Below are 15,000 nucleotides of genomic sequence, written 5' to 3'. Positions count from 1 at the left end.
TCTCTCTCCTTTCCCTTCCCTCCTTTGTCCCTTATCTCTGACAGATAAGGGGGAGGGGAGGTGACAGGGTGGGAGGTTTGAGACAAGACAAAAGAGGAATGAACATAACAAGAGAAGGAGAGTACATGAAGCAAGGAAGTGGAAGAAGGATAAAGGAGAATGATAGGAGGACAGGGAGAAAGTTGAAAGAATAAAAATAAGCAGCAAGAGTGAAGAGTGAGTGAAGAATTAGAGGAAGAGAGGAAGTATTGAGAAATTTCTCTCTCTCTCTCTCTCTCTCTCACACACACACACACACACACACACACACACAGAGAGGGGGGAGAGAGAGAGAGAGAGAGAGAGAGAGAGAGAGAGAGAGAGAGAGAGAGAGAGAGAGAGAGAGAGAGAGAGAGAGAGAGAGAGAGAGAGAGAGAGAGAAACAACACACACACACACACACACACACACACACACACACACACACACACACACACACACACACACACCATGCACAGTATTGCATCTCTTGCTATCTTCCACCACTATTTTCTTGTTAACTGCTCTTCTGATCTTGCTAACTACAAGCCTCTTCTCCTCTTGCAGCCTTGTTGCACAAGACTTTCTTCTTTCTCTCACTCCTATTCTGTCCACCTCTCTAATACAAGAGTTAACCAGTATTCTCAGTCATTCATCCCTTTCTCTGGTAAACTCTGGAACTCCCTTCCTGCTTCTGTATTTCTTCCTTCCTATGACTTGAACTCTTTCAAGAGGGAGGTTTCAAGTAACTTACCTGTTTTTTTTTTTTTTATCATTCTATCTGACATCTCTATGGCATTAAGTGGGCCTTTCTTTGTATTCAAAATTTTTGTTGCCCTTGGGCAGTGGCCCTTCTACACGAAACACAAACACACACACACACACACACACCAGAGCGACTTAATGGTCTGGGATACACAGGACACTAGAGGACATGGGAAGAGGCTGAAGAGGAGTGCTTGTAGAAGAGATGTCAAAAAGTATAGTTTCCCATATAGAAGTATTGATGTATGGAACAGTCTGGATGAGGAGATAGTAAATGCAGAAAGTATACATGGATTCAAGGCTAAGTTGGATGCTAAAAGATATGCAGATGGGACGGCACGAGCATAGCTCTTTTCCCATAAAGCACAACTAAGTAAACACACACACAAAAATTTTGTTTTCAGAAAATTTAAGATGAAATATCATAATTTATTTTTTTCCACAAAACAGCCTTGTAAAATAGGGCTGCTTCTCATACAGATGTGTCTAACATGCCAGCAAATATAGTACAGTAACATCCCTCTCATCCGGCATTCGAGTATCCGGCAGCTTCAAGTATCCAGCACATTTTTCCCCGAGCCTTAAAATCAATAAAAAATCAATGTGTACTCATAAAATCGATTAAAATTCCCACGCGAAGCATACTTTGTCCCCTCGCCACCAGAGCGCACTGCTTCGCGCCACCCGCGGCCCACTGCACTGTGTTTACTCAGTGACTCAGTCCCGCGTGTGCACTGTTTATCCCCTGACACCTTCATCATGCCTAAAGTTGTAGAAAAGAGGAAGCGTGTTATGCTTACACTTGAGCAGCTGATCAGATCAGCTGCTGATTAAGATCAGCTGATCTTTGTTATGGTAAGATGTGTGAGTGTAGGGTGGTGATTGTGGACATAATTTCACTTCTATTCAAGTATCCGGCATGTTGGCGGTCCCGTTGATGCCGGATAAGAGGGATTTTACTGTATATAAAGGTCTTAAAGGCATGGAACCCAAGCTAAGTGGCAAAGGAAAGCAAACATGGGAGAAGATGAATCTCTCCAGCTTCTAATGTTATATATGGATGAAGTCTATATACTGAGAAAAAATTTCAAGAATGTCAGTGTATCTAAAAAGAAACAATATATATAGGAGAAGATTATGGCTAACAAGTAGCCTCATGCTGATGGTGCAAGGCAAGGGTTTGTTTATCTTTAGAAAAACTGATTGTAACGCATACAAGTTTACACCATCTTTGTCCATCCATCCTTTTTCATGAAAATGTACAAAAATACCTGATGGGAATTTTATTTTAAGTTTAGTTTTGCACTTGAAATGATGGTACCTTATTACTGGCAATACATTCAAGATATTTTATTCATTACATTTGTATATCACCATCTCAGACTGAAATTTGGGGATTATCTTATCTGAAAGTTGTTTTATCCGCTGAAATATATGGTACTTGATTCCTTATACTAAAGGACAAAACATAAGCTGCCATTTATTACTAATTTATAGTTTCTATATTTTCTTTGTTTTTATGTATTTGGAGGAGAGACACACTAGGTACACAGTAATTTGATTTTTGAAATAAAGTAAATGTGATCCCACTGATGAGTCTCGATGTAAACACAATTTTCGGCTTTGTCAGAAGTAATCCTGAGCCACATGTAGCTCTCTCAATGACCCACAACGTCATCACTACTGCACATCCGCATTTTCCCAGTAGCAAGATGTCTAAGCATTATGATCACCTTCATTTCGGGTAGCTCCTCTCTGTGCCACTCTGTAAGGCTTCCCTCACTAGATCAGTGACAAAGAGAATACCTGCACAGTCTAAACAACATCTTCTGATGAGTTCTGTGTCACTAAGTTCATTCTGTACATCCTTCCTGGATAAACAATTTCTGAACTGAAGATGTTATGGAGCAGCCATCTTGGCAGTGGAAGCATCTGTCATAAGCCACTAAGACAGGATGAACAAGTGTCCAGGAATGGATTAATCCATTTTACATTGATTCCTATGGCAAAAATAGTTTGTTTCCAAACATTTCAGATTTCGAACAGCATTCAGGAATAAATTAAGTTCAAGAATTGAGGGTCCACTGTGTATATATATATATATATATATATATATATATATATATATATATATATATATATATATATATATATATATATATATATATATATATATATATATATTTACGGTCAGCGACATTCACAATTAGAACTCCTGCTGACATGAGTGTCACATTGCACAAACTGGTAACTCACTCCTCCTTGATGTGAAAAATCTCTGCAAGGAGAAAATAACTACATGGCAACTTAGGTTAGTCCCTCATATGTGTTTTGAAAGCACAGAATAATGGATTCAGTGTTTGACACATTGGCATAAGGGAAAGTTATCTTTTGTGATCACTCCTTGCTTCAGCTAACATAATGGTTATGTTTGTTTTAAAGAAAGTGTTCTAATAAGGTGAAATGTGATGGCTGGAAAATATACAGGCCAATTCCACTATTTTTTGTCACCTCTTCTCTCAGTTCTTTGTTTTCTTTTTCTCTTTCCATCTCCCTCTTCATCTCTGTTATATCACTGGATATCTCCTTTACATTGTTACCACCCACTTCTCTTTCTTCCTTCCACATCTTTATCATCACTGTTAAGCTACATATTTCCTTTCATATTTTCACATTTTCTTCTTTAATTTTCCAAATTCATTTATTTGGATGAGCTATGTTGAGATCCTCTTCCTTGAAGCCCTCAAAAATATTTGGGTTCAAGCCAGCTGCCATCTTCCCTGCTGATATCACCAACTGCCAGTGCAAGGGATAGAGAGTCCAGTGTGTGTGTGTGTGTGTGTGTGTGTGTGTGTGTGTGTGTGTGTGTGTGTGTGTGTGTGTGTGTGTGTGTGTATTTACATAGTTATATAGTACAAGGTTCGAGCACGGCTCATAGTGTCCTCTCTCCTTGTCTATATTTATCCAACATTTCCTTCAATTTATGTATGTTTGGTGCTGTAACAACCTCTTCATTTAGACCATTCCAGATATCCACAGTTCTATGTGGAAAACTGTACTTCTTGATGTCCCTCAAACACTGACTTTTTTCTGATCTTCTTTGAGTGCCCTCTTGTCCTTCCAGCTCCATCTTCTTCCAGCAACAACAGGTCCTGTTGTCTATCTTCTCACTGCGGTTAACTATTTTATACATCATTATTAGATATCCTCTTTCTCTTCTAATTTGTAAAGTTTGCAGCCCCATTTCCTTCAACCTCTCTTTGTATGTTAGGTCTTTCAGCTCCAGTACCATCCCTGTAGCTGCCCTCTGAATTCTTTCCAACTCTTCTTTATATTTTTCTTCATATGTGGAGACCACACCACTACTGCATATTCCAGCCTGGGACGTAACATAGTGGCTATAATTTTTTTCATCATAGTCTTATCCATGTAATGAAATGGCACCCTAATATTTGTTAACATCCTGTATGTCGAGCCAAATATCTTATCTATATACTGTTCTGGGGTCAGGGTATCTTGAAAAACCACTCCCAGGTCTTTCTTCTCATTGCTCCTCATTATTACTTCCTCCCCCATTTTACAGTCCCATGCAGGTCTTCTTTTACTCTTTCCCAATTCCATCACATGGCATTTCTTAGCACTGAATTCTAATTTTCACTTCTTGCTCCACCCATAAATCTTGTCAATATCTCTTTACAACTCCATACAATTAACATGGCTCTTTATTACTCTTAACAATTTTGCATCATCAGCAAACAAATTAATATAACTGGTCAAACCCTCCTGCATATCACTGATGTATATTTAGAGCATAATGGGTGCTAACCCCTGTGGTACTCTGCTTGTTACATTACTCCTATTTGAACAGGTGTCCCTGATCACAGTTCTCATTTCTCTATCCTTTAAGTAGTCTCTCATCCATTTTAGCATTGTCCCTCTCAGTCTTCCTATATATTCTATCTTCCACAATAGTCTTTTATGCAGAACTTTATCAAAAATTTTTTTTGATGTCCAATTACACTGCATCTATCCAGCCATCTCTGTTTTGTACTTCATCTATTACTCTTGTATAGAAACTTGGTAAATTTGTCACACATGACCTTCCATTTCTGAAACCAAATTGGCTATTTGTTTTAACTTCGTTCTCTACCAAATATTTCACCCACTTTTCCTTGATCACTATTTCACAGATCTTGCTCACAATACTAGTTAGTGACACCAGTCTATAATTTAGTGGATCAGTCCTCTTTCCTCCTTTGTGTATTGGCACTATATTTTCTCTCTTCCACTCTCTTGGTACTCTTTTCTCTATCAGTGAGCTGTTAATTACATCCCAAATTGGCTCCACCACTTGTTCTCTACATTCCTTTAGTGTCCAACCTTATACTTCATCAGGCCCCAATGTTTTCCTGATATCCAACTTCTCTAACAATTTGCCAATTTCATGTTCTTGCACCAAGACTTCCCGTAACACCCCCTGCCACACTTCCTCATTTGGGCTCTGTTTTTTTGTGAGTACCAGGTCTAGCATAAATGGTTCCTCCTCCCCTTTGTATCTTGTAAATTCCTCCACCCATCGGTCCATTGTATTCACCATAGGTAACATTTCTTCACTCCACAGTCCAACATTTCCATTAACTTCCATCTCCTTCTAGCTTGCATCTTTGCAGTTAAAGTCTCCCACTAGTAGTATCTTACTGTCCTTCCTTATCATGTTGTCTAGGCACTTCAACACTTCCTTTTGCATTTCCTTGTGTTCCTCCAGCCTCCATGTATTAGTCTTCGGTGGCACATACGTTAATATGATCCTCCTTCTTTCTCTTCCACTGGTCCTGATTGTTATACCTATGAGCTCCACCATGCCATCTCCATATTGCACTTCTTCCACATATATATCATCTCAAACCATTATCAGTACTCTTCCTCTTTCTTTTGCCCTTCTGTCTCTTCTCCAGTAATTATATCCCTCTTCCTTAAAGCTTAAGTAGACTTCCTCTTTTGTCTCGGTTAGGCACAACACATCTGGTCTATTTTCCTTTATGTAATCTCTCACTTCCAGTACATCTGAAAGTAACCTATCTATGTTTGCATACATTACTTTTAATGTACTACTTCTCCCATCACTTGTAGTTTCTCTCCCTGCTGCTGTGGCTCTTTCATTTCTTGTTCCCTTTCCCAAATATACCATTTCCTTAGTCTCGTATCTAGTACCCTCCAATAAATTTTCCTCTTCTTGGTCTCTGTCCTTCTCTCATTTTTTTTCCTTAGCTTCATTTCTCAGATCCCTCTCTTTTTCCCTTTATTCCAAGTTCACATCTCTTTTTACCCAAATATTCTTGTATTCCAAACTTTCAACCAGTTTCCTGGGATCTCATTCTCACTTTTAACAGTGTGTGTGTGTGTGTGTGTGTGTGTGTGTGTGTGTGTGTGTGTGTGTGTGTGTGTTCTGAGATAAAACATATAGTGAACCACACACTGAGAGTTATAATTGGTTGAAAGTTAAGAGATATAATGTTGATAATTGTTGTTATTATTATTGTTATTATTATTATTATTATTATTATTATTATTATTATTATTATTATTATTATTATCATTATTATTATCAATATTATAATGGTAACATTAATAACAACAACAACAACAATAATAATAATAATAATAATAATAATAATAATAATAATAATAATAATGATAATAATAATAATAAAAATAATAATAATAATAATCTCACACACACACACATATATAGAAAAAAAAAAGGTGTACAGAAACTGGAAAGGCAACAGAGGATAGTGACAAAGATGGTACCAGAATTGAAAGACTTAAGCTATGAAGAAAGACTTGAAGAGATGGGATTACTAACACTACAAGAGAGAAGAGAAAGATTAGACATGATAACAAGTTACAAATTAGTAAACAGTATAGAAAGAACAGACAGAAATGACTTGGTACCACAGATGGAGGAGGGAGAGTGACAGACAAGGGGGCATGGGAATGAAATAAAAAAAGAGTAGATGTTCCAGCGGCATCAAGAAATACAGCTTCCCGTATAAAACTATTGAAATCTGGAATGATTTGAAGGAAGAGGTGATTGTGGCAAACAGTGTAAACCTGTTTAAAGAGAAACTCAATAAATGTGGTTATGGAGACATGACAAAATGAACTTTGGCTTGTGCCCTGTACAATATAACTAGGTAATTACACACACACACACACACACACACACATAAAGGCACTGCATAGTGTAGTGGTTACTATGCTCAGCACACAACTAAGGAGGCCTGAATTCAAGTTTTAAAAGTGATGAGGTTGATGGTTGAGCCTCTTAAATGTGTGGCCCCTGTTCACTTAGCAGCATGTAGGTGCAAGATAAGCCAGGTGGTTGTGACTTCATTGTTTACCTTGTGTGATGTGTGAGTGGTCTCAATCATACCCAAAGATTGGTCACTGTGAGCTATGAGTCCTTCCTGTAGGGGATGAGGTGTATACACACACACACACACACACACACACACACACACACACACACACACACACACACACACAGTACAAGAAGTGCTATGAAGAAATTAAGAAACTCAAGGAAGAGAACAAAGAGTTAAAGAAAACTTTGCAAGAGAGAGAGGTTAGGGTTGGAGAAGTGAAAAAGTTAGTGACAGAGGGAGTCAAAAGTTGGAAAGAGAAAGAACAACAAAAGTTGGACACAGAGGAGATAATAAGGCAACAGCAATAGGAAAACAATAAGGATATAGAAAAGACAGTGATTAAAATAATAAAGGAAAAAAGTAATCTTGTGAAAGACACAGTACAGAGAAAGATATGTGTGGTGATATTTGGGGTCAAGAAGAACCTACCCATGAAAATAGCTAGAGAGAAAGAAGTTAAAAGGGCTAGGGAAATTATAGCAGAAGTGGCATGGGGAGGAGAGGGATAGTGAAACAAATTGAAGAGGTTTACAGGATTGGAAAGTATGATGAAAACAGAACAAGACCAATGAAAATAAGATTCATGTCACAAACAGCAGCAGAACATGTCTTGCAAACAACAGGAAAATTGGCAAAAGTAGAGGGAATGAAGGAAATATGGATAAAGAGACATGTACAAAGAAGAGAGAAGTAAACTGAAAGAATTGAGAGTATAGGCCCAGTCAAAAAATGAGGAGAGAACACAGGAACAAGCAAGAAGATTCACCTGGAAAGCTGCAGACACAAAAGTGAGGAAATGGTGGCACAAAGATACCATGCATTAGTTTAAAGATTATGTATACTAATGTAGATGGTTTGGTGTCAAGCCTATTGGAACTTAAGACTACTTAAAGAACAATAAACCAGATGTGGTATGTTTGACAGAAACCAAACTAAAATAGGAAATAAAGTTGGGATCTGAAAAGGAAGGATATAGCACATGGAGGAGAGACAGAAAAGGAAAGGGAGGAGGAGTGATGATATTGGTAAAAGAAGATATTGTTGTTAAGGAAATGGAATATGGTGATGGAGTGGCAGAAACTTTTGAGTGCTGTGATTAAGATCAAAGGAAGTGAAAAAAGGAAAATAATTGTGACATAGATACAGCCAAAAACTAATGCATGGAAGACCAATAAATTTAAAAGTATGCAACTAGAAACAAAAAAATAGCAAAGAGGAAATGATAAGGAAAATTGTCAAAGTGCTCTTAGTAGGTAACTTCAACACTAAAGGAATTAACTAGGAGGAGATGGAAGTGAAAGAAAATGTTGGATCATGGAGCGATGAACTAATACAAACCATGATGATGAATACAATGAGACAATGGGTGTACAAGCCTACAAGATGTAAAGAAGAAGAAGAACCATCACAATTGGACTTATTGTCTACAAAAATGCCAGAAAATAGACCAAGTATACACTGTCTGAGTCCAATGGGAAGAAGTGGAAGTGTGGTAGAAATGGTACCACAAGAGGAAATGGTGTTGCAGAGGAAAGAATAATACAGAAATGGGAGACAGAACTATGCTAAGGCAAACTTTGCAGAGCTTAATAAATTCTATGGAAAAATGAACTGGAAAGAGCTATTTGAAAGTAAAGTAGTGCAAGAAAAATAAGAGATATTTTTGAGCAAGTGTAGAGAGGGGGTGCAACAGTTTGTGCCAAGTTATAAAGTGAAAATCAGGAAACATGAATGGTATAATGCCAGGTGAGTAGAAGCAAAAAAGAAAAAGGACAGAGCATGAAAGAAAATGATGAGACAACTGAACAGAAATACTAGGAAAGAATACAGAAAGGCAAGGAATGAATATAGTATAATAAGAGAATCAGAAAGAAACTTTGAGAGTGATATAGTAAGAAAACTCTTCTACAGATACATAAACAGGAAAATTAAACATGGGGATGGCATAAACAAGTTAAAAAGGGAAGGAATAATTTATGAAACTACTGAGGAGATGAGTGAACTAATGAATGGGAGTTTTCAATACGTGTTTACAAAGGAAACCAAGTTTGTGGCACTGAAAGTGGTATCACAGAATGAGGAAATACATGAGATACAAGTAAAGAGACAATAAATCAAGAAGCTGCTGGAAGAGCTGGATGTTAGAAAAGCTATGGGACCAGATCAAGTAAATGGATGGATATTAAAAGAATGCAGAGAACAAATGGAAGAACCTATATGGGATATAATTAAGAGCTTGTTGAGAGAAGGAAAAGTACCAAGGGAATGGAAACAAGCTAACATAGTGCCAATACACAAAAGGGGAAATAAAATAGAACCATTAAATTATAGATTAGTGTTACTAACAAGTATTGTAAGCAAGCTTTGTGAAATAATAAAGATAGATTGGTGGATTATCTAGAAGATGAAAAGATAATTACAGAAAAGCAATTTGGATTCAGGAAAGGGAGATCCTGTGTCACAGATCTACTGAGCTTCTATATGAGATTAATAGATGGAGCGCAAGATAGGGATGGATGGGTTGATTTGGTATACCTGGATCTCGAAAAAAGCATTTGATAAAAGTTCCCCACAAAAGTCTTATAAGGAAGTTAAAGAATGAAGGAAGACTAAATGGAGGAACATTAAGATGGATGGAGGATTATTTAAAGTGGAGGGAAATGAGAACAGTAATCAGACATTAAGAGTGAGGCAAGGTACTGGGCTGCCCCGGTGAGTCCTCAGGTGGTGGCCCAGAGCAGAGGCTTAATTCAAGTTGGCGCAAAATGACTAGTGAGGTACAGCAAGGATATTTGTTGGCACCTATTATGTTTCAAATGTATGTAAATGATATGACAGAGGATCTAAATAGTTATATAAACTTGTTTGCTGATGAAGCAAAAATTATGAAAATAATAAAGGATGAAAATGACTGCAAGGAGTTAAAAAAGGATATTGACAAGATACATGCATGGAGCCAAAGATGGAAACTAGAATTTAATGCAAGAAAATGCCATGTGTTGGAAATAGGAAAAAGTAAAAAGAGACCTTCATGGAAGTACAAAATGAGAGGAGAAATAATAATGAAAAGTAATGAAGCAAAAAAATTTGGGGGTAATGATTCAGGGCATACTATCACCTGAAAGACACATAAACAGGATATTCAACTCTACATACAGCTTGTTAACAAACATTAATGTGGCATTTAACTATTTAGATAAACAAATGATGAAGAAAATTATAACAAGCATATGTCCTAAATTGGAATATACAGTAGTAGTTTGGGCTTCACACAGAAAAAAAATATCAGGAAACTGGAAGGAATACAGAGGATACTCATGAAAATGGCTATGAAGAAAGACTTGAAGAGATGAATTTACAAACACTACAAGAGAAAAGAGAAAGAGGAGACCTGATAATAATGTATAAATAAGTAAACAATACTCGTATAGAAAGAACTGACAGAAATGACCTGGTACCACAGATGCAAAATGAAGAGAGAGAGAGATGAGCGGACATGGTAAGAAAATAAAGAATAGTGGATGTTCAAGTGACATCAAGAATTGTAGCTTCCCGTATAGAACTATTGAAATCTGGAATTCTTTGAAGGAAGAGGTGATTGCAGTAAACAGTGTACACATGTTTCAAGAGAAACTGGATAAATATGGTTATGGAGACAGGACAAAATGATCTTTGGCTCATGCCCTGTACAATACAACTAAGTAAATAAACACACACATGCACACACACACACACACACACATACACCTTATATGAAGTAAAGAGACTGGACTCTCTATCCCTTGCACACACACACATATATGCATATACACACATTCCAATCTCTCTCTCTTTCTCTCTCTCTCACACACACACACACATTTTAAAATCTGGATATTACAAATGTGGCTCAACTTGTAAAAATGTAAAAAAAAAGTAAATATAGGTAAATAAAAACAAATAAATTGGTCTTGATCTGCCTCCCTCTCTTTCTCTTATTTCTTCTTTTCCATTCCCTATCCTCACGCCCTTCTCTATTTTTTTTAATTTTCAAGGAACTATTGTGTGTGTGGAGGTGGATGGGTGCACTCCAAGAAATGTGGCATGAACCACTGGATGAGCTTTGTGCATGTGTAAGAATGAGAGAGAGAGAGAGAGAGAGAGAGAGAGAGAGAGAGAGAGAGAGAGAGAGAGAGAGAGAGAGAGAGAGAGAGAGAGAGAGAGAGAACATAAGAACATAAGAAATAAGGGAAGCTGCAAGAAGCGACCAGGCTTACACGTGGCAGTCCCTGTATGAAACACACCTACCTATTTCCATCTGTTATCCCCATCCATAACCTTGTCTAATCTTCTCTTAAAGCTCTCTAGTGTCCTAGCACTAACAACATGATTACTGAGTCCGTTCCACTCATCTACCACTCTATTTGAAAACCAATTTTTTCCTATCTCCTTCCTAAACCTAAATTTTTCAAGCTTGAATCCGTTACTTCTTGTTCTACCCTGGTTGCTGATCCTAAGAATTTTTCTTACATCTCCCTTGTTATAACCCTTATACCACTTAAAGACTCCTATCAGGTCCCCTCTTAACCTACGTCTCTCTAGAGAATGTAAATTTAACAGCTTCAACCTCGCCTCGTAAGGAATACTCCTCATCCCCTGTATCCTTTTAGTCATTCTCCTCTGTACTGATTCTAATAGACCTATATCTTTCCTGTAATGTAGGGACCAGAACTGCACCGCGTAGTCTAGCGCCAAGTATAACTTTAATATTACTTCTGGCCTTCTACTTTTAACACTCCTAGAAATGAATCCTAGTACCCTATTTGCCTTGTTTCTGGCTTCTATGCATTGTTTCCCTAGATGGAGTTCAGAGCTAACTATAACTCCTAAATCTTTCTCGTATCCTGTACCTACCAGAGTTTGGTTGTTTAATGTGTACCTATTGTGTGGGTTTCCTCTACTTACGCTAAGCACTTTGCATTTATTGATATTAAATTGCATTTGCCATCTATCCGTCCATTCATTCATTCTATCTAAGTCTGCCTGCAAGGCGATGGCATCCGATTCTGACCTAATTAATCTACCTATCTTTGTGTCGGAGAGAGAGAGAGAGAGAGAGAGAGAGAGAGAGAGAGAGAGAGAGGAGAGAGAGAGAGAGAGAGAGAGAGAGAGAGAGAGAGAGAGAGAGAGAGAGAGAGAGAGAGAGAGAGAGAGAGAGAGAGAGAGAGAGAGAGAGAGAGAGAGAGAGAGAGAGAGAGAGAGAGAGAGAGAGAGAGAGATTGTGATGAAAATAAAGCAACAAATATGGTGATCAAGCAGTTCAGATTATCATCTTCACCAAACCATATTCAGGACTTAAATCTGTTACATGTTTTTCACTTAGTTTTACTCAACTTAATAAAAATAAATGAATTACTTAATTGCATAACTAGTCATCTTTAAATCATCATTGACATATTCATAATAATCATCATCATAAATTGGTCAGGGATCATCTGTTATAGCCTCAGTGGTGGCCACTTCCAGGTAAACAAAGATATTATCAATCACCACAATTGTAGTGAGTTCATGTAAATTACAATAGTCTACTATGTAAATGAAGACTGATACCTGGTTAGTTACAATTTCTTGTGTTTTATGTTGCTTTCTGGTCCCAAAAATCCTTCATTAAATACAGTTCAGACACAAAATTTGTCTAAAATTTGTTTTTTAAAGCTTTTCCTGCTGTTGGTTATATGTGGAAATTTACCATCTGTACAGAGTGTACTGGTGAGCATGAAAGGAACAATGTATATTTTCTTGCAATTTAGAATCTGCATGATGTTGGATTAAATTTTTGCATAATTTATCCGCTCACACAATCACAAATTTCATTAATGACAAATCCATCATTAGCAAGGATCAACAGTTCTTTATAATATTCTAGATCCTCATTATATTTCAATGGAGATTTTTAAAATAAGAACAAAGCTCACTTACTTATTATAACTATTTTTCTACATCTAATGATAAGAAACATACAACAATAAAAGATGCTACAGAGATGGATATAAGCATAAAATATTGTTATGTAATTTACATATGCCATGCAGATATATGCAAATGTGTAGTCTTGAGGGAAAAGGAAATAAGACAGGTATGTAATCTCACGTTATGTCACAATATAAATTGTTTACTATACTGTTGGTAAATAGCCTTAGTTGTATTTTTGTCTGATGTGATCGTAAGCTTGTTTTGCTCAAGAGTTTGTTTTTATTGAGCAAAAACTCCTTAAGACACTGCACTGTGCCTCTAAACTCAGTATGTGTTTGGAGTTACCATCAACGTATCACACTACTGGTAAGACTGTGTTTATAACTGTATAAATCTTTCATCCAGGCCTATTATTTATCACTACTGTTGGTGTCATTACCAAGTGTCATAAAATGATGAGGGTGTTATCAGCTTATAACAGACACAGATAAAAAAAAAAACTACACAATTATGACAATCATGAAAGAAAGATAAAGATATACTAAGTAACTGATTTATGGCAAAAATGCTGAAGAAACAAAAGTTTAGATATCTAACTTTAGCATAAAATATAAAAGAAAATTAAAGAAATCATTTGGATGGACAAATTAGAGAAACTATCAAGGAGTGCCATAACAAAAGAGAAAAGGTCTGCTGTCCCTTGGCCTTAAGCCACAAAAACCAGAGAAAAGTTAGCCACCAATTAGCACTACACTCATCATCCAGGAACTTTTCACACATCAAATGAGTTTCAACATGTGCAGCAGTGATATTGAGTTAAAAAAAAGAAGGATATACATAAGATCATGCTAGATATTTCTATATGAAAGGCATTATTAGAGATGAAATAGCAGACAGATCACATATTTGAGCTCTATTTCTTTTTTAAGTTTTAAAAAACAAACAAGAGAGCTCTGATACACAAAACCTCATGTTGATGCTTTATAACAATGCTATATGTCAAATTACAAAATAATATAGTATCTGGTGAACATGGGTATTCTTTTTATAAAAAACTTAGCTTGCCACTTGTAACAGCTTGCATTAGTTTAATTCATTTCAACTGAAAAGAATTTTGGGTAGAAGTAGGTTCTTTACATGACTATGAATTCAAATTGCCTGAAGCCATATATAACAATATAACAAGGATCTAAAACATACAATTCATGTCTGCATATATATATATATATATATATATATATATATATATATATATATATATATATATATATATATATATATATATATATATATATATATATATATATATATATATATTATATATTATATATATATACTCGTATATATATATATATATATATACCATATAACTTTTAAAAATGGAGATTTTCTACCATGCCCACATCTAATCTCTATCTACATGTATGTATCTCAAATGTACTCTATATGTGGCTACATTATAATAAGAAGAGGACTGCATCCACCTATTCCCAAAATTTTGAAAATTTGATTCTAAGCACAAAATAGCCACAGATTAAAATTATTTATTGAAAAGCATTCTGAATTCCAGTATTCACCTTATATAATATACAAATGGAAAATATGATAATCAGTTATCATTCCCTTAAATGCATTAAAGTTCATATCTACTTTCACTAGATAAAATATATCACATGCAATATGACTTTCCTTACCTGGATCATGTCACATTCTGCTGAAATACATCTTTCAGTTAGTGGGGTAATAGCTTAATACATCTAATGAAGTAAGTTAAACATTGGCTTGGGAAAACACTTGTTGGTGCTTACATGACTGCACCTCCTTCTGTCATCTGCTT

The 15,000-nt window shown here is 36.3% G+C and overlaps 1 protein-coding gene across 1 annotated transcript in view; it reads right to left on the bottom strand.

Annotated features, from left to right (window-relative positions):
- Positions 1 to 15,000, bottom strand: part of LOC135097639 (calcium-dependent secretion activator-like) — a 267,744-nt gene that overhangs the window by 147,558 nt on the left and 105,186 nt on the right. The window lies entirely within an intron of this gene.

This window comes from Scylla paramamosain, unplaced genomic scaffold (genome assembly GCF_035594125.1).
Source record: "Scylla paramamosain isolate STU-SP2022 unplaced genomic scaffold, ASM3559412v1 Contig27, whole genome shotgun sequence".
Classification (NCBI taxonomy): Eukaryota; Metazoa; Arthropoda; class Malacostraca; order Decapoda; family Portunidae; genus Scylla; species Scylla paramamosain.
Note: the sequence above shows the minus strand (reverse complement) of the source record. Positions and strands in the feature narration are given on the sequence as shown.